The sequence below is a fragment of the Tachypleus tridentatus genome, chromosome 13 (assembly GCF_004210375.1).
Source record: "Tachypleus tridentatus isolate NWPU-2018 chromosome 13, ASM421037v1, whole genome shotgun sequence".
Lineage (NCBI taxonomy): Eukaryota > Metazoa > Arthropoda > Merostomata > Xiphosura > Limulidae > Tachypleus > Tachypleus tridentatus.
This window is the reverse complement of record NC_134837.1, coordinates 275,329,392-275,356,816: the sequence shown is the minus strand read 5'-3', so window position 1 is coordinate 275,356,816 and position 27,425 is coordinate 275,329,392. Positions and strand designations below refer to the sequence as shown.

General features: G+C 34.8%; 1 long non-coding RNA gene across 4 annotated transcripts; it reads left to right on the top strand.

Annotated features, from left to right (window-relative positions):
- LOC143239351 (uncharacterized) lies at positions 1-27,425 on the top strand. Of its 4 annotated transcripts, XR_013021144.1 has the most exons (5): positions 1-394; positions 6,851-6,958; positions 23,179-23,254; positions 24,189-24,453; positions 27,282-27,425. It is a non-coding gene; the product is annotated as an uncharacterized LOC143239351 (long non-coding RNA). The 4 variants fall into 4 exon arrangements; XR_013021145.1 differs by lacking the exons at positions 23,179-23,254; positions 24,189-24,453; positions 27,282-27,425 and adding an exon at positions 7,110-7,265 and having other exon boundaries at positions 1-226; XR_013021143.1 differs by lacking the exons at positions 23,179-23,254; positions 24,189-24,453; positions 27,282-27,425 and adding an exon at positions 7,110-7,265.

Here is a 27,425-nt window from a genome sequence, read left to right as displayed (position 1 = left end):
GCTAAGTTTAAGAATTGTTTTTCTTGTTCTGGCTCTTTGATAATATCTTGCGGCTAAATTGTGGGTTATTTCACTAAGTTTAGGTAATATCCGTAGTGAATCTAAGTAGCCTTGGGGCGTATACCTTGGTAAACGATGTGCTACACGGGGAACTCGATATCGTAGTTTTTCTAACTTTTGCATGAGGTCATTGAGCATGCTGCACGCGACTGTGTATCCATATTCAGTAAGTGGTCTAATATAAGCTTTGTAAATAGTTGTAGTGGTACTGGCCAAGCGTCCTTTGTGAGTACCTCCAATGCGTCTGAAAAAGAGTATTACGTTGATTGACAAATTTACAAATTTTGCTAAAGTGACCCGTCTATTATACAGACCGATTGAAGGTGACTCCGAGGTATTTATAGAATTAGTTAATTTTATATCGGTGTCTAGTAGAGTAAGTTTTGGTTGGATTAATTTATTATTTTTCTTTTTACAACATGGGTGAAATACAATTCCCTGTATTTTGTTAGGATTTAAAGCTATACGTCTGCGATCACACAATTCGGTTATGTGATTGAGCGACGTTTGAGCTCTACTAGCTGCGACTAATTATTCTATTGACGTACTCGAAACAGCAGCGTTTTAGGCATATTGTGACGCCTGAGTATACCCGAGTTTGAGTTACCGAACGTTGTTGAAGTATATTAAGTTCAAGAGTGAGCTGATAGCAGACCCTTGCGGTACGTCTGCCACCAGCCTGAATAAGCGGGAATGTATTTGATTGAATTGTGCTCTGGCCTGTATGTTGGGGAGAAAACTTGAGATACAGCGAATAATTGTGTAATTTTGAGTTGGTACAGTTTGAACGGCAGTCCGTTATGTAATTTTGAGTTGGTACAGTTTGAACGGCAGTCCGTTATGTAATTTTGAGTTGGTACAGTTTGAACGGCAGTCCGTTATGTAATTTTGAGTTGGTAGTCCGTTATGTAATTTTGAGTTGGTACAGTTTGAACGGCAGTCCGTTATGTAATTTTGAGTTGGTACAGTTTGAACGGCAGTCCGTTATGTAATTTTGAGTTGGTACAGTTTGAACGGCAGTCCGTTATGTAATTTTGAGTTGGTACAGTTTGAACGGCAGTCCGTTATGTAATTTTGAGTTGGTACAGTTTGAACGGCAGTCCGTTATGTAATTTTGAGTTGGTACAGTTTGAACGGCAGTCCGTTATGTAATTTTGAGTTGGTACAGTTTGAACGGCAGTCCGTTATGTAATTTTGAGTTGGTACAGTTTGAACGGCAGTCCGTTATGTAATTTTGAGTTGGTACAGTTTGAACGGCAGTCCGTTATGTAATTTTGAGTTGGTACAGTTTGAACGGCAGTCCGTTATGTAATTTTGAGTTGGTACAGTTTGAACGGCAGTCCGTTATGTAATTTTGAGTTGGTACAGTTTGAACGGCAGTCCGTTATGTAATTTTGAGTTGGTACAGTTTGAACGGCAGTCCGTTATGTAATTTTGAGTTGGTACAGTTTGAACGGCAGTCCGTTATGTAATTTTGAGTTGGTACAGTTTGAACGGCAGTCCGTTATGTAATTTTGAGTTGGTACAGTTTGAACGGCAGTCCGTTATGTAATTTTGAGTTGGTACAGTTTGAACGGCAGTCCGTTATGTAATTTTGAGTTGGTACAGTTTGAACGGCAGTCCGTTATGTAATTTTGAGTTGGTACAGTTTGAACGGCAGTCCGTTATGTAATTTTGAGTTGGTACAGTTTGAACGGCAGTCCGTTATGTAATTTTGAGTTGGTACAGTTTGAACGGCAGTCCGTTATGTAATTTTGAGTTGGTACAGTTTGAACGGCAGTCCGTTATGCCAAACGAATGTTTTTTTTTAACATTCAGGAATGCTGCAACTGTCATATGTTTAGGGTTGAATGCTTGAAAGATAGTTTCAGTTAATGTAATCGCTGGTCTGATGCCGGGCTGCATTTTGAATGTCATTGATAATATTATTAGTTTCTATATGAAATAAGAGTCTGTTATCTTTTCTATAAGTTCCCATCAGATGAGAGCTGAAGGGACTATATAGAGTTCACCGCTCAGTTTTTGAGAGTTCAGTCAGGTCTGGGCGGAGCTTAACGACGTCAAGTAGGATTTTCAGTTAAAACTAGTTGGCTTAGTCTACAACATCCGACGATAGCTCAGTTGGTATAGCGGTGGACTGTAGGAGTGTTATAGTTATCCATAGGTCGGAGGTTATTTTAATCTATCATACAAGGATTTAATAAAAACCACACAAGCCTTTGACTCAGTCTGTAACCAGGACCTCAAGTTTATACTCCTTCAGTTTAACTTCCCGTCCACCTTAACAAGATGAATATCTAACTTTTTAGACAATAGAACAGCTGAAGTAAGAATTAACATTGGTCACCTCTCGACAGGCGTTCCCCAAGGTTCAGTACTCAGCCTTCTTTTATGTATATGTTAACGACATCCCTTTTCCTAAAGTTAAGTACACCTATGCGTCGCGATATGCTGACCTCATAGCAGTATGGAGTACGTCACGCGAACCCCTACTGGCCACCTCTAACGTTCAATTCACACTGAACAGTATAACCACTTGGTGTAACTAACACCTGGCGGGTCGTGCTTAATGCAAATAAAACTCAGGCTATAACCTTTAAACTCAAAATATCGAGAAAAAGCAAATCCATCCCTTAAGACAAACTGACTAAGTTTAAATTCTCCCCCACTATTAAATTTCTTGGTATCACGTTCAACAAGAAACTCACTTGGACTGATCACTTCAGAACCATACTCTCAAAAGTCTACAAACGAATCTTCAGAAGAATCAGTAGAATTGCCAAAGGCAGTAGAACTAAAACGATTCTCACCATTTACAAGATTTACATTCGGCCGATCATTGAATACGGCAACATGATTACTGCGAACGCGCTCCTCAACCACCTTAAAAAAATTGCAACAAGCCCAGAATCTTGCCATTCGACTGGCTTATCGACTTCCCAGTTACACGCCAACATCTGAGCTAGCCGTCCCTAATTTTGCAGTGTAAGACTAGAGGGAAGGCAGCTAGTCATCACCACCCACCGCCAACTCTTGGGCTGCTCTTTTACCAACGAATAGTGGGATTGACCGTCACATTATAACACCTCCACGGCTGGGAGGGCGAGCATGTTTTGGCACGACTCGGGCGCGAATCCGCGACCCTCAGATTACGAAGCGCACGCCTTAACGCGCTAGGCCATGCCAGGCCTCGCCAACACAGAGCCACCATAATACAATGGAACTATAGAAGGTTACATTCTAATCTGGATGACATGAAAACTCTAATTGCTTCCCACCATCCTCTCTCTCCTTATAGAATACATTTCTCAACCTGCCATTAGTCACCTTCAGACATTTTTATTTGTACAGAAATGACAGTCTGTGTGAACGAATGCATGGAGGTGTGGCACTGTTGGTAAATCAGCACCTTTCTCTTTACCACTCGACACACCCTTGGAGATTGTAGCCCTACGTGTTTCCGTGGGTCTCACAATGGTCGTTGTCGATGCCACCCCGACCTTCGTGCCCTGGTAGAAGCTGGATCAAACAAACCAACTCTTTCACTATCCTTGCAGAACCTTAGCCCTGTCTTCGTCGGTAAGCTACCAACAGACCACTCCAGTAACAAACTGACTGTATAATACAAGCATTTGATCAATATATTCCTAGAATCTCAATATGCTTTCCACTATATTCTCGTCCGTGGTAGAATCCTACGTGTCACATGGCATGGAAGGCTCAAAAAACGAGCAAAAATATTTCTGTAGATATCCTACTCTCGAACCACATCACTTTCCATGCTCAGTGGTAAGAAATCAAAGCCATAAGGAATGTTGGATTCGGTTCATAACTAGTATATCTTGTACCACCAGTTCCAAAACTGTGGGACAATATTCGAAAGGTCTGTGAGCAATGTAATTTTGTCCCCCTCTTGTTCTTGCTCTGATGGCCAAGAAGTAGCTGATACCCAGACCATCACCTATACAGCAAGTGAAAGCTTTTGCTGGATATCTAGCTCTCCACCTTCCCTTCTTAGCCACCAAGACTCGAGTGAGCGATCACCTTTTCCTTCAAGCTGTTTACTTCTATGATTAATCCACACTCTTACATTGTTGGAACTCAAATTGGCCTTTACTCAATCTCTCAGTACGTCTGATGTACACTAACATGCTTCATCTCTCTCTCTCTCGCTTCTCTTGCAATTCTGATCTGGCAGTAGAATGTCTTTTCCTGATACTAGATACTACCAAACAACTGTCCAATTGCTTTCACGAACTCTAATAAATCTACCTCCTCTCTCTCACCCAGTATGGGTTTCAACGAGAGTGCTCCACCATAGACCACCTTATTCTGACATAACGTCAGAGAAGCCATTCTCAAACGACATCGTGTATCTATTCTTTGACACTGACAAGACTTGATACAACATGGAAGTATGGCATTTTGCGAAAATGGCCGTTTGACCATGTTTACTAAACTCTTAATGAACAGGATTATTCAAAGTATACGAGGTTTCGCCACTCTAATTCTTCTCTAGAGGAACTTGGAGTCCCTCAGGTGTGTATCTTTGAGTGTCGCACTTTTCAGTTTGAAGATTAATGCTGTCGCTGAACAACTCGCTATTGCAAACGGGTTCTGTCGACGACTTTCGCACCTCATGTCAGTCGTCAAACACGAGGTACATTGACCAGCAGCTACGGACTACCCTCAATCGCTTTCTAAAGTGGACCACAGCAAACTGCTTTAACTTCTCTAAAACCGTCTGCATGTAATTTTGCTTCGATCAATACTAATTGTCTATTTCAATATGTTTATGGTTCATCGTTCTGGTGATCAACATCCGACAATTTGAAAGCAAAGGAAATAGCTTGTGAAGAAAAATGTGTAACTTTCTCAACAGTTTCAAAGATCAACGCACTTTCTTACCTAATCTCGGGAACGTTATATAATAATACTTGCTTTCTTACCTAATCTCGGGAACGTTGTATAATAATACTTGCTTTCTTACCTAATCTCGGGAACGTTGTATAATAATACTTGCTTTCTTACCTAATCTCGGGAACGATGTATAATAATACTTGCTTTCTTACCTAATCTCGGGTACGTTGTACAATAATACTTGCTTTCTTACCTAATCTCGGGAACGTTGTACAATAATACTTGCTTTCTTACCTAATCTCGGGAACGTTGTATAATAATACTTGCTTTCTTACCTAATCTCGGGAACGTTGTATAATAATACTTGCTTTCTTACCTAATCTCGGGAACGTTGTATAATAATACTTGCTTTCTTACCTAATCTCGGGAACGTTGTATAATAATACTTGCTTTCTTACCTAATCTCGGGAACGTTGTATAATAATACTTGTTTACTACTACTACTAAGAACGATGTGAGTGAATAGCACTTTATACCACTTTCAGTACCTATAATCAAATTCATAAACTGTCCCACTTTGGAAGTAATGGTAAGCCTACGTATAAATAACTCCAGAGATAATCACTATCTATACCATGTACTCAATGAAACGTAAAGCATTGTTATTTCACCGAATTGTGTTTCCTATACTGGCCTGGCATGGCAAAGCGTATTAAGGCGTTCGACTCGTAATCCGCGGGTTCGAATCCCAGTCGCACCAAACATTCATTTTCAGCCGTGGGGACATTATAATGTGACGATCAACCCTATTGTTCGTCAGTGAAAGAGTTGCTGAAGAGTTGGCGGTGGGTGGTGATGACTAGCTGCCTTCCCTCTTGTCTTACACTGCTAATTTTTTTATTGCTAGCGCAGATAGCCCTCGATCAACTTTGCGCGAAATTCAAAAACAAACGTACTCCTTCTATAAATGACTACTAGAGATATCTTTGAATTATATGAATCTAAATATTCATATTTAGCGGCTTAACTGTTTAACGATACTAAGATTTCCTTCCATGCGATTTCGTTGTTATAAAAATTGCGTTAATGAAATAGTATGAATCCATAACTCAAAATGCTTATCTGTTACCATTTACTGTAAGGTTTTATATGGAAGTAAAATCCAGAAATTTATAGGTGTTATCAAATATTACCTAAACTGCCTTTTAGAACATAACCAGTCCCAATTATATAGGGCTATGTCAGTTATTCTTAATATCTAGGTACGTCCTATGTAATATGGAAAGTTGTTTACAAAATCATCTAATACATTTTTTCACTTAGGTAAATAACTTTTATCAAACTACGTCAGTTACTTGTCAAACTATATACATAGAGAATTACCATTATTTCATATGCCTCTAACCAAATCTAACTCTTACCAACATGTATTAAGATAGCTCGTGGTTGAACAATAGTAATCCTCTTACTTTTGCGGAATTTCTCACCTTCTACTGACTTCCTAATTTACCACTGAAACTGATTTCGAAAGCTTAACACTACTTAAGCTGTCACGTTTATTTAAGTGTGATACTGGGACATAAGAGCTAAACCTATTGTCTGACATCTTTAATCTAAAAAAAACAATGGAAGTTTCATTAGCAGTCTCAACATGGTTAAAACTTCCAGTTCAAACCACACCTTCACCTCCTATCTCAACAATATTTCGTATCTTAATGACTTGTACTTTACGAAGTGTTATAACTAACCCACACTATATACACTTCATTATTAGATTTAATCTATTGTAGATTACACAAGTTAAACTGTGTCAGTTGTTTAACTTAACGTCAACCACAAAGTAACGTTTCTGACATAATCAACTATTAATGTGAACTTCAATGTATCATGACACCTAATTAATTTGTGCCACATTCCTCTTTCTTTACAGATCCTACATGCACATGTATCGAGAAGTGCACATGTGGTAAAGAAGACGGTTGTGAGTGTATCATGTGCAATAGAAAAGCGGAAACTGAGGATCGATGCCAGTGTACAGGTATGTATAATCTTCCTGTTTAGTCCATATTGTATAGAATTCAACTTTAACCCAAAACACTTATATAATTTCGTTATTCAATACTAAACGTTTATCCCTTGTTTAAACTTCGATTTTTATCATACATGTAATCTTATTTATTCCTTTCTAGAAGGAGAAACCTGCAGTTGCACATCATGCACTTGCATACAGTTGAACATCAGAAAGGCGGACTGAATTTCCCAAAACGTTTGCCAGGTTCATATTGAGGTTGCTATTTAATGTATTCTATTTGATTGTTTACTTTGTTATATTTTTTACTTTTTATTATTCTATTTGCAAATTAATAAATTTTAAAATTTGATATTCCGGTGTAAATTATCAATCTAAAATCACTTAACTAAAGCTTCACGAACATTGACTGTACTTTTTTTATATTTGCAACTATTGTAGTTGAACCATAATTCTTAAATATCTTATTTCCTCTTGATCTATAAGCTACAACTGAAATGTGACTTAATCGTTCTATAAATACTACCCCTAATTACTGCAGTACCAGGGACTTTCATCCTCTCTTGTAGTATCTTTGTTTGTTTGTTTTGGAATTTCGCACAAAGCTACTCGAGGGCTATCTGTGCTAGCCGTCCCTAATTTAGCAGTGTAAGACTAGAGGGAAGGCAGCTAGTCATCACCACCCACCGCCAACTCTTGGGCTACTCTTTTACCAACGAATAGTGGGATTGATCGTAACATTATAACGCCCCACGGCTGGGAGGGCGAGCATGTTTAGCGCGACGCGAACCCGCGACGCTCAGATTACGAGTCGCACGCTTTACGCGCTTGGCCATGCCAGGCCACTCCAGACTCATGGTTTTTCAAACGATGCTCTCCAATGCCTTTAGGATCCGCCATAGTTATATGGGGATCCGCGAGGAAATGTTAATGTTGGTATTTTTCCCTAAAACTATAAAATTGAATTAGGTTACGCTGTACAAAAAATTAAAATATATCTTTAATATAAGAGGTTTGTCGCGTATTGGGCCTTTTTGTATTTTATTCTGCTTAACGCTAGACGATTTTATTTAGCTCAGGGGAAGTTCTTGCAGTGAAAGTGTTAATACAATCTCAATTAACATCAGCAGTGGCGTCAATGGTTGCTGGGGCCCGGCATGGCCAAGCGCGTTAAGGTGTGCGACTCCTAATCCGAGGGTCGCGGGTTCGCGGGTTATAATGTTACGGTTTATCCCACTATTCGTTGGTAAAAGAGTAGCCCAAGAGTTGGCGGTGGGTGGTGATGACTAGCTGCCTTTCCTCTAATCTTGCACTGCTAAATTAGGGACGGCTAGCACAGATAGCCCTCGAGTAGCTTTGTGCAACATTCCAAAACAAACAAAAAATAAATGCTTAACGCTAGACGATTTTATTTAGCTCAGGGGACGTTCTTGCGGTGAAAGTGTTAATATGTTACTCAGAACAGAGATAGATTCAAGATGTTGTAAGGTTACAACTAGACATATACTAACACTAGTAATCAGAACAGAGATAGATTTAAGATGTTGTAAGGTTACAACTAGACATATACTAACACTAGTAATCAGAACAGAGATAGATTCAAGATGTAAGGTTACAACTAGACATATAGTAGCACTAGTAATCAGAACAGAGATAGATTCAAGATGTTGTAAAGTTACAACTAGACATATACTAGCACTACTGACAAATTTATATTACTTTCAAGGTTTAAGTTACTTATAACTAGTAAATATATACATTACTAGTAAATTTAGTAACAAAATTAATTAGCCTATAGAACACTTTGGGTATCTTATATAAGTTATGATCAAGTGGTTTTAAACACTTTCCTTATTTCTGGAAAGGTGATTCATATGAAAGTAACAGCTAAACATTTACAATATTATGTTTACAAAAGAAATGATAAACTGTAAACCTAAATTCATGGTTTAATGTTTGTAAACAAGGTGACTCTTTTCAAATATTAATGTCTGTGCTAAACTGTTGTACATTTGCATTTTTGCTTATTTTGGACATCAACAAAATGGAAACCATCTGTGATATGAATAGTTTAACTTCAGAACTAAGTGAAGTGTATTCTATAGCAATATTACAAAAGCTGCAGGCATCTTAAGCAGCAGTATTAATGAAGGAAAATTGTCAGTATCTTAAGAAGTCAAGGCATGGAATGCTATTATGTTAGTGTCTAATGAAATTAAATGATGTATTTGTTTAGAAATAATTAGATTTGTTTCTCCCCCCCTTAATTTTACAGATTTTTCAGTTGTTGCATGTTTTTAAATGATCAAACTTTGTAAAATATACAGAAAATAGTGGTTAAAATGGACAGTGATCCTTTTCTGCTTTATTCATACTAGTCCATGAGTGTATAGTTGGGATGAATATAATTATGGTGCAGTACTTCACAAAGTTGAATCTACAAGCAGTCCTGTAGAACATACCATCTTGGTGTTGTGTATTATAGACCTTAAAATATATGGTACAAGAACTTCTTAATGCAGGAGAAATGAACCATTTGTGGTATAAGTGGCATTAGGTAGAGTTAATTTCACACACTGGTTGAGGAGCTCTGGCTTTCCAGGGATGAAACAATTGAATCCCAATCCCAGTGATTCTGAGAATTGAGTTGATTTTCTGATTGCAGTCTGGAGCTTCATCATCATGTTATATTAGGTGTGCATCTTAATCTGATTGGTTGAGGATGCCATTCTTCCAGGACTAGAAGTATCAACATTGGTTCAGATAGTGTGAAGCTATAGTTGATCTCTCAGTTATGGTCTGACATGCTTTAACCACACTATATCAATGGCAGGTCTAGCTACAGTTGGTTCGTGACCTTCTGTGAACTGAATATATCATTCACAGTTCCAGTGGTTTGAGGATGGAATTGTTCACACAGCTTTGAGTGGACCTGCCCTATCTTTTAAAAGTCTGACACTTTTACTTTCTGCTGTTTATCATGTTTCTCTTTGTTGTCCATTCAGTGATGATGTTTTTCATCAAGAGTGAAGAGTAAAACTGATTCAGATGTAGTTCAATCTCCCTCTAATGTGTTTACTGAACAGAGATGTTGATAAACTCCCTGGGCTCTTTTAGATGTATTTTAAAAAAGGGATAATTTTGGTAATGTTACACCACCCATTCAACAGGTCAATGTATAGGATTCTAGTTTTTATATTAGTAAAGGTGAGGTATCATATTGGAACTTATCATTTTCTTACCAATAAAATATATTACTGATTGACACTTATCACACTTTACATCCAATTTAGTGTTTCTGTTTCTAGCATCTAATCTCCAAGTGAGGTTAGACTATACACCAGGGAGAGGTAGTTGCATGAGGAGAGTAAGTCACATGCCTGTTGGTAGAGGATTGTTGCATGATTGTTTATATGCTACACTACAGCTGAACCACATTAAACATGCTTGGGTAGATAAAAGTATTTAGACTAATGGTGAGTGAAACCTGTAAGTATATAGAGGATATAATAATTGAGAAAAGTTTTATGTAAGGGTTGGTAAGTGTCTATAAGAAGTATATTCTCTGTGCAGGAAAATTATAACATTAGACTGTTGGAGAAAAGATATTTTAAAGGAACTTGAGTTTTAATTTTCTTTTGTCATGTTTTGAAAAACTGCTTTTCTTTCAAGCTGGAAACAAAGTTGTTGGTTGATGATAAACTACTGTAGGACATTCTGAAGTACATAAGAACAGAATGTTACAGACAGAAACACAATAAATAATCCATATAGTAATGACAATATAACAGAGCTGAAGAATGTAGTGATGATACTAGTTTACTATTTATGTCACACATCACAAAACAAACCATATAGTAATGACAATATAACAGAGGTGAAGAATGTAGTGATAATACTAGTTTACTATTTATGTCACACATCACAAAACAAACCATATAGTAATGACAATATAACAGAGCTGAAGAATGTAGTGATAATACTAGTTTACTATTTATGTCACACATCACAAAACAAACCATATAGTAATGACAATATAACAGAGCTGAAGAATGTAGTGATAATGCTAGTTTACTATTTATGTCACACATCACAAAACAAACCATATAGTAATGACAATATAACTGAGCTGAAGAATGTAGTGATGATACTAGTTTACTATTTATAACACACATCACAAAATAAACCATATAGTAATGACAATATAACAGAGCTGAAGAATGTAGTGATGATACTAGTTTACTATTTATGTCACACATCACAAAACAAACCATATAGTAATGACAATATAACAGAGCTGAAGAATGTAGTGATGATACTAGTTTACTATTTATGTCACACATCACAAAACAAACCATATAGTAATGACAATATAACAGAGCTGAAGAATGTAGTGATGATACTAGTTTACTATTTATGTCACACATCACAAAACAAACCATATAGTAATGACAATATAACAGAGCTGAAGAATCTAGTGATGATACTAGTTTACTATTTATGTCACACATCACAAAACAAACCATATAGTAATGACAATATAACAGAGCTGAAGAATGTAGTGATGATACTAGTTTACTATTTATGTCACACATCACAAAATAAACCATATAGTAATGACAATATAACAGAGCTGAAGAATGTAGTGATGATACTAGTTTACTATTTATGTCACACATCACAAAACAAACCATATAGTAATGACAATATAACAGAGCTGAAGAATGTAGTGATGATACTAGTTTACTATTTATGTCACACATCACAAAACAAACCATATAGTAATGACAATATAACAGAGCTGAAGAATGTAGTGATGATACTAGTTTACTATTTATGTCACACATCACAAAATAAACCATATAGTAATGACAATATAACAGAGCTGAAGAATGTAGTGATGATACTAGTTTACTATTTATGTCACACATCACAAAACAAACCATATAGTAATGACAATATAACAGAGCTGAAGAATGTAGTGATGATACTAGTTTACTATTTATGTCACACATCACAAAACAAACCATATAGTAATGACAATATAACAGAGCTGAAGAATGTAGTGATGATACTAGTTTACTATTTATCTCACACATCACAAAACAAACCATATAGTAATGATAATATAACAGAGCTGAAGAATGTAGTGATGATACTAGTTTACTATTTATGTCACACATCACAAAACAAACCAAATAGTAATGACAATATAACAGAGCTGAAGAATGTAGTGATGATACTAGTTTACTATTTATGTCACACATCACAAAATAAACCATATAGTAATGACAATATAACAGAGCTGAAGAATCTAGTGATGATACTAGTTTACTATTTATGTCACACATCACAAAAGACTTCCTCCATCAGTTAACACCACTGTCAACCTCTTTATAAATAAATAAGTGTTTATAGAGACTCAGCTATCTATACAATGATAGGAAGAATATAAATGTGTTCATCTGGAGATGAGTACTGATTTTAGTTCCATCTTTTATATTAGAAATATTAATTTCAGTTTAGTATGTTACCTCTAGATTAACAGACAGCTAAGATTCTCATATTAAATAAATGAAGAAAGAGCATTCTTCTTTAGCTAGGAAAGGAAACATTAGCCTTTAGAGGACCTTGGCCATGCTGGACTTGTCCTGACAAAACTGTGGGGTAATGAAATGCTGTATATAGTAAAAAAAGGAACTAAATGTAATAGTTGTGGTGTTTTAAAACGCACCTAGACACACTTCACTATCCTCTAACAATATGATGTACAGGAGAATATCGCTAACTATACTAACAACTTCATTAACTGGAGTACTGTAATAATGCAGTGGATAACATACTAGAACATAATACATAAACTAAGTAACAATACATATACAGTTATTGTATTTGTTTATATATAACACTTCAGGTCCTGTAAGATCACCACAGACCCAGGTACTAAACAAACAGTAACACTGAACAAGTAAAATGATATGGATCTACATGAAAGAGATATTTACACCAACTTAAACATTGTAATTCTGGAATACATACAAGTTATGAATCAGTTGTAATGTGATAACAGAATGACTCAATATAAATTTGTCATAAACTTTAATTCTTGTTCCACAGTATAGTAATAGTAGCAAGTGGAATATATCTGATATGAGGATACCACCCTTCCTGTGTATGAAGGGATATTTGTGTTGTCAATATAGTGACTCATTTGTGATAATAATGTATAATCCTAACTCAGTACAGAATCTGTACTTTATAATAAAAGTGGCAGTGGGAGTAAAAGAGAAACTAATGTATCATTCTGTTTAGCTGTACAAGTTTTAGTCTTAAATGGCAAAAAAAAATAAAAGCAGATGAATACTGAAGAAAATAGTCTAAGTAAAGTTTAAAATTAATTTTTCAAAGAATAGTCATTTAAAAGTACAAAATGTCAAAAGAAAAACAAAAAGCAAAGAAATCATTAGAGAACTGATATATACACTACATGGCCAAAAGTATATGGATGCATGACCATCACAACCATATGTGCTTGTTGAACATCTCATTCCAAAAGCTTGGACATTAATATGGAGTTTGCCCCCCCCTTTGTCGCTATAACAGCTTCCACTCTTCTGGGAAGTCTTTTTACTAGAATTTGGAAAGTGGCTGCAGGGATTCACTCCTATTCAGCCACAAGAGCATTGGTGAGGTCAGGGGAGAAGGCCTGGCTTGCAGACGACGTTCCAATTCCTCCCAAAGGTGTTCGATGGGGTTGAGATTAGGGCTCTGTGCAAGTCAGTCACGTTCTTCCACACCAATCTCAGCAAATGATGGCTTTATGGACCTCACTTTGTGCATGGAGGCATTTTCATGCTGAAACAAAAAAGGGCCTTCCCCAAATGTTTGCCACAAGGTTGGAAGCACACAATTCTCTAGAATGTCATTGTATGCTGTAGCATTAAGATTTTCCTTAACTGAAACGAAAGAGTCTAGCTCAAACCATGAGAAACAGCCCCAGACCATTATTCCTCCTCCACAAAACTTTACAGTCGGCACTGCATTCAGACAGTTAGTGTTCTCTTGACATTCACCAAACCCAGATTTGTCTGTCAGACTGCCAGATAGTGAAGTATGATTCATCACTCCAGATAACACGTTTCTACTGCTCCAGAGTCCAATGGCAGTATGCTTTACATCACTCTAACTAACATTTAACATTGTGCATGGTGATCTTAGGCTTGTGTGTGGTTGCTCAGCCATGGAAACCCATTTCATGAAGCTCCTGATGAGCAGTTCTTGTACTTTTGTTGCTTCCAGAGGCAGTTTGGAACTTGATAGTGAGTGATGCAACTGTGGACAGATGATTTTTATGAGCTTCAGCACTTGGCAGTCCTGTTATGCGAGCTTGTGAGGCCTACCACTTCATGGCTGAGGTTTTGTAACTCCTAGATGTTTCTACTTCACAATAGCAGCACTTAGAATTGATAGAGGTAGCGCTTGAAAGGCAGAAAGTTGATGAACTGACTTGTTAGAAATGTGGCATCCTATGACAGTGCCATGTTGAAAGTCACTGAGTTCTTCAGAATGACCCATTGTACTACCAATGTTTGTCTATGGAGACTGCATGGCTGTGTGCTTGATTTTATGCACCTGTTAGCAATGTGTGTGGCTAAAATAGCCACACCCACTAATTAGAATGGGTGTTCACATACTTTCGGCCATGTAGTATATTTGAGGTGTAGATAAGTTTCATAAACTGAGAAGTTGTCTGCAAATGAATGATATCTTAAAATACCAGAGAAAGGTATAAAACCTGGTTAAAGATTATTTAACAAGTTAATCACACATACCTTTACTGGTTGTAATATTAATTTGAATTCTATAACTAATTTTAAATGAAACAAATGCCATGGTTTTGGGTTGTTTTTTTTCAGCTTTATTAACATGCCCAGAATTTTTAAGGGGATTTAAAACAATCCTTGATATCCATATGAGGGTCACTGTCCAATTTAATGTCTAAATACAACACCATCAGTTTGGTGTTTTATGAATATAGAAACTTTTACTTTGTCACTGAGAATTCTGAGACTTTAAAATACCGATGTCACGAAACATATTTATTATGATCAAGATCATATGACAATGAGTAGTTTGTAAATAATAAACAATGTAAAATTACAGTATTTTAATGTTTATATCCAGATATAGATTAGTGGTAAAACTGAAGTAACAATATATCCATGAAGTTGAACATTATCATCTAATTTCAGAAAATCATTTACCTTTATCTTAACATGTGTGTGAATAGATTCATGTGATTAAACCATGGACAAAAGATCTGTAACTGAGAAATGTTTAGAGAAAGCAAAAATGGGAGAATCATTGTGGAACATGGTTAAAAATGTAATAAACTGATGGAAAACTTCTTTATATCCATATATCAGGTCATCCCTTAAGTAATGTCTGATTTTAAGTTCAGAAAAAGAGAAAGGATTTCAAACACTTTTAATGTTATATAATCAATAATGTATGTTCCATTATTATTAATTACTTCCTGCCAATGACTCACAAGCTTCTGAATGTCACTTACATAAAACTCTTGAGGTTTGGAGGATAAGAATGTAGAGAGGGTAGTTTTGACATCATGTGTTCCAAGCTCTTTTCCATCAAAATAGTTCTTCAAACTTTGGAATAGATGATAATCAGATGGGGAAGTTTTCCCAGTCTTGCTCTTCAATGGTAACAGGTGTGATCCTTGCTGTATGGGTCCATGCATTATCCTGGTGTAACACAACACCTTTACTACTGATCAAGACAAAAATGATGATGCACCTTCTGTATTAAATTTTTAGACATTACTTATGAGATGACCTGATACATTACAACCACCATCTTACTATATTTACAAAAAAATACTTGTATATCTCAAATGCAATCTGATCCTTTTGTCCACTTTAAGACATTCAAAGTTTTTCCATTTCACAGGAAAATAGTTAGTCAGTACTATCTACTTATTATTAAACTGAAATTTAAACACTAACATTAAATTATATCTTAATCTAACTTCTAATAGTTAACAAAGTCCTTTGGATTCCTATTTGTTCATTATGTAGTTTATTTTATCCTACTTCTTGAGACCTGTAACAGTTTGATAATAACCTTCTTGGTACTGTACAACTAAGTGTATAAACTATGTGGACAAAACATAGTTCTTGAGAGATATAGTATTACAGAGAGGTTATGCAGTCATTGTTGCTTGTTTAAATGCCAGAACAATTCTCCAAGATGGTAAGAAAAACAAGATCACATTTGGTTAGCATTGATATAGCATGTTGCCTATAGAGATGTGCAATAATTGTTTCTGGATTCTTTACACAACCTTATAAATACATGTTGACTTCTGATAGTGTTGATTTATGTAGTTGTAAACATGTTTTGGTAAATTTTCATATACATTCACATCGTGTTTCGTCATTTTTATTATCCTTCATATTTTCAAGATATTCATCATAATTGTCATTATTAGGTAAGCTTTATTTTTATACAATGATCCAATATGTGTGTATAGTCTTCATTAAGTTTACAGAATAAAAAGTGATTTATTATATGATGTAACATATAATTTTTTAAACTAGTATTGAAATATCCGAACATCTCTGTACTATACATGGATCTGTAAAGTTATTAAATCATAACTTTTGTAAACAAGTATTGAAATATCCGAACATCTCTGTACTATACATGGATCTGTAAAGTTATTAAATCATAACTTTGTAAACAAGTATTGAAATATCCGAACATCTCTGTACTATACATGGATCTGTAAAGTTATTAAATCATAACTTTTGTAAACTAGTATTGAAATATCCGAACATCTCTGTACTATACATGGATCTGTAAAGTTATTAAATCATAACTTTTGTAAACTAGTATTGAAATATCCGAACATCTCTGTACTATACATGGATCTGTAAAGTTATTAAATCATAACTTTTGTAAACAAGTATTGAAATATCCGAACATCTCTGTACTATACATGGATCTGTAAAGTTATTAAATCATAACTTTTGTAAACAAGTATTGAAATATCCGAACATCTCTGTACTATACATGGATCTGTAAAGTTATTAAATCATAACTTTTGTAAACAAGTATTGCCAGTGTGTATTTATACTCACTATAAATTGTGATTCAAACTTTGATTCAAAGCTTTATTAACCTATGTGATAGATATATAACTTGTGGAACTTCGATTCAAAGCTTTATTAACCTGTGTGATAGATATATAACTTGTGGAACTTTGATTCAAAGCTTTATTAACCTGTGTGATAGATATATAACTTGTGGAACTTTGATTCAAAGCTTTATTAACCTGTGTGATAGATATATAACTTGTGGAACTTTGATTCAAAGCTTTATTAACCTGTGTGATAGATATATAACTTGTGGAACTTTGATTCAAAGCTTTATTAACCTGTGTGATAGATATATAACTTGTGGAACTTTGATTCAAAGCTTTATTAACCTATGTGATAGATATATAACTTTCTATTATCTACTGTTGTAAAATTTTCTCACCCTTGTTCTTTCTTATCCCATCTATTTGTCAGTGAAACAAACTAGTTTGGTTAGTCTTTGTCTTTCCTATTAGTTATGAGAAAAGTAAAAACAGAGAGAATTATAACTTGTAATTGTTTTTAAAAAACGTCAACATTATGTTAGACATAAATGACGTTTTTAGCTGAATGTGAAGGTTATGAATTAGATAGCTGACATGGTGTGAATGTTAAATTTAATTATTTATAGAAACAATAGTTTATGGCAATCATATTGACACAGCTGCTTATAAATCATACTTATGTTATGAACTGTCAGTTTTTATATTATAGCAACTTGTTACTAGAACCATTATAAGGTTTTCTTCTATCACTGAGTATTATTGAATCATAATAACTATTACTATGTGGAATGTTCCGGACTTCTATCAAGCATTAAAAATTTAGTTCAAATGATAGACCTAGTGTGTGATTGAGAGTTTAGTGATAAAGTGTATAGTGGCAATTTGAAGGTGAAATTATAACAGAGCAGGGAAAGGTAATTCATTATGAAATTCTTCCCAGCTGTTTTCTAAAGTAATTGAAGCCTGTGTGGACTTTGACAAAAACAAAAAAAGAGACAATTATTTAACTATCTTAATGCAGCTGTGGTAACCAACAGTTTTATGAAAATTTCTATAAACATTTGGCTTGTCTTAATGTAATATTTTATAGTAAATGGACTGTGGTGCTATTTGTTTATTTATTGCTCAGAATATAAACAGTTTTATCAGACAGAATTACAGCTGAATATGGATCTTTGAAAAAGTATAAAGACCATTGAAAAGTTTAACATAATGAATTATAGCTAAACATGGCTGACAAAAAGAGAAAACTAGCCCATAAAACTGTGTTACTGGATAGCATTATAAATAAAATAGTTCTGTGAAAAAGAACAGTGTGAAAACCTTTACAAGGAAATTACCTTGCATAGAAATGTTACCATGTAGAATTAGAACTAGATGTGACACAGTGAAAACAGAAAAATAAACTTCAGAAATGTTCAACAGACAGAATTATAGCAGGACATGGGTCAGTCAAAAACAGAAATGAAGATAACAAACAAAGTTTTAGGATTATAATTCGATATTTCTTACTTAGATCACTGGTGGCCCAGTGACATATTGACAGACATGCAATGCTAGAAACTGGGTGTTGATACCTGTGGTGAGCAGAATATAGATTGCTCAAATAACAAGGAAAACAAAAACAATTTCTCAATTAAAAAGAAAATTACACTGAGATTGTATTTTACTAGACAGAATTACAAAGTTACCTTACTTTAAACAAGTGAATACGGATACATCAGCCAGTCAGCAGAACCTTGTTACCAAACTTAGGGTTTGACTCTAATTTTTTACAACTTACAGTTAAATGTATGAGGTTAATTTTGTGATAATATGAATTTCAATGTGGTTGCTGATTCCAAAATCAAGAGTGCTTCCACAAGGTGAATCTACATCTTTTATAACTGGAAGTGAGTCAGTGGAAAAGAAAGCTAGACTCCACAAAGTTTTGTTATAACACAATGTATAGTTTAGTGTTTATATACAAACAACCAAGTTTTGTATTTGTGTTCCTAGTTCTCACTTTTAACTATGAAAACGTTGATACATTATCACTGTCATTTCCTTCAATCTCACATACTTTAGTCGTATCCAAGCTAACTTTTATTTTTCTCAAAAAAAAATCTGAGAAATTTCAGCCCCTCCTCATATGACAATCCTTCCATCCTAGGCACCATTCTAATAACCCTTCTTTGAACACTTTCTTAAATTTGATGTCTTTCTTAAGATAAGGAACATTAGACTGAACACAGTATTCCAGATGTGACCTAATTAGTAACAAGTACAATGAAACTGTTACTTCTTTAGACTTGTATTCAATATTTCTGTGCATACAACCCAACATCCTATTTGCTCCACCACTAACAATTGCACACTGCTTAGATGGCTTTAGAATATGATCAGCTATTACACCATGATTCCTTTCTTTCATAACACTGTTAATCCATCCAAATTATACTTATATTTTAAAATATAATAACTAACACGCATTAACTTAAACTCAACACTTTCTAAATTATATAAATTTTTTCATAAATCAACAGCATCCTCTTCAAAATATGTTTCGCCTGACTCATAATTTACCTATATTTATAGGCTGGATCTACACTGATCGATCTTAAGTAATCAAGTTAATTCTTAATACACAGAAAGATAATAAAACGTTTAGAATAGGCTTGTTACAGTTACTTAAGTTCACTAATTTTTGCTACAATAATAAAGCACAAAGAGAAAAACAGTTTCAGTAAACTGTGTTTCATTGTATATTTACTTAAGTTTGACTGTGTGGGTATTTGGGTATTGATGTTGTTAAATACCCAGGAGGGTCAGGTACATTTGACCTCTTCCTCCAATATATTTACTTAATAAAAAATATTTATCCTGATTTTGAATTTATTTACAAGAAAAATGAACTGTACAAGAAATCGTGACAAAAACAGCACGCGGTATGAGTTATGAAAAAAATGTTATATATACAAAGTGAAAAGGAGGAATATATACAAAGCAAGGAAAAACAAAATAATTACACATATTACAAAGTGAAAAAGAATGGTGTATATACAAGACAAAATGAAATAGATGCAAAGCAAAAACAATGAAATAGATGCAAAGCAAAAACAATGAAATAGATGCAAAGCAAAAGTAATTAAATATAAACAAAGCAGAATTAATTAAATATAGACAAGGCAAAAAGGTAATACATTCAAAGCAAACAGAATTAAATATATACCAAGCAAAAATAATTAAATATATACCAAAAAACAAAAATGATAAAAGAACATACATATATATAAGAAGCGAGAGTGAAGACAGAATGGCTCAGAATCCACTCTCGACCCGGACCCCACAAACGCAAAAAGAGGCGAGATACCCGGCCGCTATAGATGGAAGAAATCCCTGTAACCCAGCCATCGAAAGTCCGCCTCAAAGCGGAGTAACAGCCGATACCTGGCCTTGCTCAATATCTTAAAGTACGACACCAGTGCCTGCACGAAAACTAATTTGTTTCGAACAAGCCAGATGACATACGTAAAGATGGTTAAAGTATACTGGAAGGAAAAGGCCAGATGGACGGAAACAGGGACCGGCACGTGGTACAGGATGGTCTCCGCCAAGAGAGGCGGGACCTGAAAACCAGCAGGCAGTAGAGGGAACAGGAGTCTGTCGGAACGTCGGCTGACACAGCATGAAATCGCCGCAGCAGCGTCAACATACCAGGAAGGAGGGTCAAAAACATAGAAGTTCGCAGGCTCAACAGAACACCAAAATGCCTGCGACCTTGCCAACCAAGAATCGAGTAAGGTGGCAACAGGGATGACCCTCCAAGGACAAACAGCGAAAGGCAGTAGACAGAAAGAGAGAGAGACACTGGATTCTGACACAAGTTATGCCCAGACCTCCCTTACGAGGCAGCAGTGTCGAGAAAAGCTGAGATACAGCCTCAGACTTGCCACCCCACAGAACGGCAAAGACGTGGTGCTCAATGGCCCATGCAGTGCAGTCATACAGAGGAAGAACAGCCCCAAGGTACCAGACCAAGGGGAGTATCATCCTTCTCACCACCTCCACCCTGTCATACAAGTTAGTGGGGCAGTAGCAGTAATCGTGCACTGCTGAACCGATACATTGCACCACCCCGTCCCAAGCAACCCGGGGCTCATGAGAAGATGAACATCAAAGCAAGTGACCTGGTAGGAGGTCCAGGCCATACCAAACAGGGAGTCGGCGGACGAGGCCCATTTGCCCAACCCCCAATACCGAGACATGAGATAATTGAGCTGGACAGCACTGACCAGAGAGTAATGGTGGACATTGACCAGTGCTGAACCCAACGATGTCAGGTTCTTGAGGAAGAGGTTCACATCGTCTGCATGCAAGATGTATGTCACGCTCGTACCCCCGGCAACTGGAGGCCACTCACCAAGACCAAGTGATACAGAGAAGAGAGCAGGCACTCGATCAACAATGCATAAAGCGAGGGGGACAACGGGCATCCCTGACAAACTCCCTGCGACCTCTTGTTGGGCATTTCCTACCCTGTTTAGGACTTCATTTTGGTATGGTTTTTAAACATTTAACCAGCTAGTATGTAGGTTAATTTCATAGTGTTCATATTTTCCCTATTAAATGCTAAAAGTTTTTTTTTTATTTTCCCATTTCTTATTGTCATTTTTCGAAGCTCTACTCAAATAAGTGGTTGAGTCTAACAGCGCAAAATGCATATTTTTCTTTATGTTCATTGGCCTTAAAATTTTGGCCAGCAGTGTATTTCACAACACTAATTTTACTAAAGGTAATCGCGATGGCTGTCTGGAAGAATTTAATTAACATACTAACGATGCTTCTTCTGGAGTGTATAACTTATATATTGGTGATGCCTGTAATATACTGTTGGATTAATATCACCATGCTGGTTGTCTTTAGGTTTTTAATCACAGTGTCAATAATGGCTTCCTTATGCTCGTTAATTAAAGTAATGACAATTGCCAGGAGATGTGGTGTAACTATGGAAGTTATGAAAGAAGCTTTCAAATATGTGACTAAAGAAATCTTTATGGATATCTTGAAACATTTAATTAAAGTACTGGTGATAGCTGTCCTAAAGCAGTTACTTACCGTATGTATCCATGATGGATATCACAAAATATCTGATTATCGTAATCTGTTTCATTATCTCAATCATGATAGTTACACTAAAACATTCAAATAACGTCTTTACAGTTGTTAACCTAAGTTGTTTAGTTAATATAATCTTGATAGTTCTCGTGAGCTGTTTGATTAACGTTGTCGTGATAGCCGTGTTAATATGTTTAACTTCGATAGTCATAATAGTTGTTTTGATGCATGTGACTGAAGTGGTAATGACGGATATCTTGAGACACGTAACTATAAAGGTGATGATGACTATCTTACAGAACCTGATTAATATAATAATAATGATTATACTCTGATTTATAATTGATGAAGACATGATAGCTGTTTCAAGTAACTTAGTTAATGTATTCATGATGGTTTTGTTGTTTAACACAATCAAAATGATTGTCAATGAGGAAGTTATTGTGTCACGAGTGAGAAAAATAAATTATCGTATATATGTAAGAGAAATTGTTTGATAATTATCAAAACTATAGTCATGTAATCAGTCATGTAGACTAGTATATGGAACTGATATATGACAGAAAACTTGAGTGTTTAGTAAATATAAAAAGTATCACATAAGTAAAGAACAACATGGAAATGAAATCCCAAGAGCTCATGAAGTGTAAAATCTAAAATGCACAAACTATTCCTGTCTCATCTGACTGAGGTTAAACGTTTTATAAACTTAATTTATTAAATGATTAGGTGTGGCAGCATTGTTACAGTTAATTATCTAATTGATAGTTGTACAGATATGTCTGTTCATGCTGATTATTGAATAAAGAAACATAAGTGAGTGAGTACAAGTTAATTTGTAACAAAGAGTTAAAAACAGCAATGCATTTCAGAAAAATTTAAATAATTTAGGTATGGGTTCAAAGCCAGAGTGTTTTTAAAGTAATTATGACAATAAAAGTTATTTTTGCATTTATTTCTTTTTATGCAGTAAGATTTTTACAGCTTCTTTGAAGGGGAGAGAAAAATCTGAAGGAAGTTTTTGTGTTTGAATACAAATTATTTGGGTGAGTGGCTTGTGTTAACAGTTATTTTTAGTTGAGTTAAAAACTACAACACATAACCATGATTCTGTGTTATGATATCTAAAAAGAAGAAAACTGTCAAACCAGTAGAACTAGTATGTATAATATTTATAATGAAGATCACACTAAAAGAGAAAAAAATAACCAGTACTGTGATTATTGTTATCACAGTTATTAGGGTGATACCGTGATTTATTTTAACCACTGAATTGTGAAATACTCATAACGACTGCGGAGCATGTGGTGAAATACCAAATGGCAATTACTGTATCTTTGGTTTGAATAGTTTAGGAATGAAATTTATTGTAGATTGATAATGATATAAAATATAGTTAATGTTTAAAATCAACACTAAAGTATTTTTAAAGTAAACTATCATAAACTGATTACTACTTGATCCTAGTTATTTAAGAGATTGTGATATAAGTAAAATAGTTTTGTTGTAGAGATTGATATTATTTTTAATAAAGGAGGTTTTAGGGTTGTTCAAGAGTTCTTCTGGTTTACATGAATTTTACTTCAATGATTTTGATCTTTGTTTCTAATCAAAAACACCTTGGGTGTGAGAAAATGAAATCACAATTGGCAAAGTGTTTGCTACACTTGAAGCGTTGATAAGAATTTTACAGCAAATATTCATTTATTGATTCACCAGTTTTTCAATTTGGAGCATGATGATGGGTAAAACAACAACAAAAACAAAACATCATCACGTGGCTTAATTAATTAATACTGTAAGTGCAGGTATTAGCCTTGCCTCCAATTTTATTTTATTATTTTAAGCTAAGCTAAAAAACTTGATAGTTATTTTAGGTTTATCAAAAACCTGTGGGTTCTCAGAAATTAATGATTTTCTATTTGAGCCTATTTTGGCTTTAAATAATTTTAATGGGTTAATAATTGTTTCTCTGAACAGTTGATTCATGGTTCAGACTTGAAAAAAAAAAGGTGAAGGAAGCCTGAAGGATAGTTGTCTTCTTGGTGGTGATTTGACAAGGGGTGTTTTGAAACTTCTAGCGTGAAGTTTATAAACTTATCACGAGCAGCAGATCCAGATAGTGGAGACCCATCCCATGTCGGCCAGCGCACCACGTCCCAGAGAAAACACAAAGCCAGAACAAGAGTTAATGCATCACAAAGGACACTTACATATTACAATTTCGGATACAATCATGTGCATGGTAATTAATATTAGATTTAACAGAATGTACAATTTACTATGTTTATACAGTTCATATATATAAAACACAAACTATATAATCACTAGACATTGAATATATTGGTAAAATAGAGAACATGACCACATATTGAATAATATAAACATGATACATATGATTATTAATGAATATATTTAGTCCATTGTTCATTATTGTCGGTAGCCTTAAGAAAGATGGGAGTTAGAGCCACAAGGTAAAATTCTCAAGTTGGTTGTTGGATTGTTTGTTTTGTGACTGATGTGATTTGAAGAAGAGATCAATTTGCTCCATGAGGCTGGTGTTTGTGCAATATTGAATAGTTTATTTCTGGTTTTGGTCTTATTTTAGTATTTTTAGCTGGTCATAAGAAACGTGTTTGTTATGATATTGAATTGCTTGTTTTCTATAAGTAAGAGCCTATTGTATAGACGTGGATTTGGTTGGCTATTCGTACTGGTTTTAGTTGGGTAGGCTCAAGTTATAGCCCCACACTCTCTCAGTGGCACAGCACAATGTGTACTTACAATGCTAAAAACTGTAGTGGGTAGAGCACAGACAGCCCTTTGTGTAACTTTGTGCTTAATAACAAACAACAACCTCAATTCAAGTTTTACATAGATGTGAGGCATGCTGTATGTCACTGACATCCATATTCCACAATAGGTCTTATATAGGTATTTTATATTATCATTAATGTAGAATAATAACCTATGGATAGTTTGGCTTGGTCTTCGTAGTGTCGTAATTGTTGTATATATTTAAGTAGATTTGTCATTGGAAATTGTTTTGAATTTTTTCTAGAACTTTGTAGGATCCTGTCTATGGTTATCTATTGACTGGCAGAAAGAAGCTTTATCACTTTTCGTAATGCTGGGTTACGATTAATTTTTAATGTGGTTCTTTGTGTCATTTATTAAGGTTTGAGGCTAGTGTTTCTTGTAAAATTATTTCTCTGTGCAAGCACCTTCTGATTTTTATGAAGTTATGAATTTCTGTGGTTAGCTGCCAGTGACTGATATTAAGGATTTTCTGTGTGACTAAGATAGTATTTTCGATTACCTGTGATTTTTTACAGTGAAAGTATCGGTATTTGTGAGCAGTTGGCTGATGTTTTAATGTCAGGTAAGGGTGACTCTATGATTAGTTTTACAGACGTGAGTTTGGTGCTGTGTTGCATGGGTTGATATTTACAGTAAATGAAATGGGTTGTGATATACTGTGAGAAGTAATAACTGTATATATTCGTGCTGAAGGTGATTGGGCATAGGATATTTTAGTGGAATTGTCTGATAGTTTTATAACAATCTACTCATGCTAGACATTCAGTAACATTTACCATCCATGAGTAAAACGATTTTATAAATATTTTAGTTTAAAAATTCACCACATCATTACATCACAGAAAAGATTTTATTGAAGTATTTCTGTGTTGACAGAATCATCAAAGAAAGTGTCTTCCTTGCAACTCATGATATTTTCACTAAAGAAAAATAAATATTTATTTTAAGTTCGTTTTTAATTATTTTATATTTAAAACTTGCTTCTGTTTTGTAAATTTTATTAATTACATCTGAAACATAATTTTTGTGCAAATTTCAATTTTGTTATTCATGGCTGAGCTGATTAAATAATTATGAAATGTTTAGAGTGGTTGTGGTAGTTTAATTAGTTCTGGACCTTTTAATTCAAAGTTAATCCATGTGTCAAAGCTTTTTGTTAAAAACAAACTGTGTTAAAATTATCAGTATGTGTGTGTGTTTTTATAGCAGAGCCACAACAGGCTATCTGCTTGGCCCACCGAGAAGAATCGAGCCCCTGATTTTACCATTGTAAATCCGTAGACTTACTGCTGTACTAGCGGGAGGCAAAATTATCAGTGCCTTTTAAGTTAAGCCAAAAGTTCATCAGAATGTCAGTCTTGGTGTCTTATTTATGAGTTGGAAAAGTTTTAGAAAAAACAAAACAAAAACGAAGCTGTTTCAGATCAAAATCAAACTATTCAGATTTAAATGTCAGTAAAACTGTAAAATATTTTTATTGTGCAAGTATTGGATATGTCTTATTAAAATGAAATTGAAAGACGAAGTAAAATATTATATGATAAACTTTTCACGGGCACCAACAAGTGTTCACTAGAAAGTAACCATATACTTTAGTTTTCTGTGACATCTCTAAAACCTCTTGATAATTTTGGTCCATCTGAAAGGAATTCATCTCTGCTTAACGAGGAAGCATACCCCACACCATGACTTAAATATCATCTATAATAAATGAGCCAAGATTAGCAAAGTTTGAAGGCAACCATAGTGGTGACTATATCAGTAACAACACATGAAAAACTTGTGGCTGTATTAGGAAGTCTAAACTTTGTGCTGACGTACCTACACATATAGATGTTACAGTCTAGGTTAGATTATAATATTGAAAAACACTGGCATGCTTGGAAATCCTTGGAAACTCAGGGTGGTACAGCACTTATTCTACAGGATTACAACAATAAAATCAGAGTTTCCATTCTTATAAGTGAAGACGTCAGATAGCTCGACATGGCTTTATTACAAAATAACAGACCATAATATAATTTAATGTTATATAATGTTATACTTGCAAAAAATATTTATTCCTCTACATATTTCTTCAATAAATTAATCAACATTTTTATTTATAAATTTTGTGTTTGATATAAAGATATTATTCCTGATTTTATTTATATATTCATTTTAAATATTACGTACATTATCATTTGCCATGTGTTATGTTCAGTTTTATTTGTCTGGTTATATTTATAACTAATGGTTTATTTTCATTTTCAGCTTTCTTCCGCATATGCTACAGCATAATGAGGTGAGATAACTTTAATTTTATTGGCTGAGGTGTGAATGGAGACTTCATAACATAAGATGAGGGAGAAAATATATTTCTGTTCATCTACCTCTTTTATTGGATAAATTAAGAAT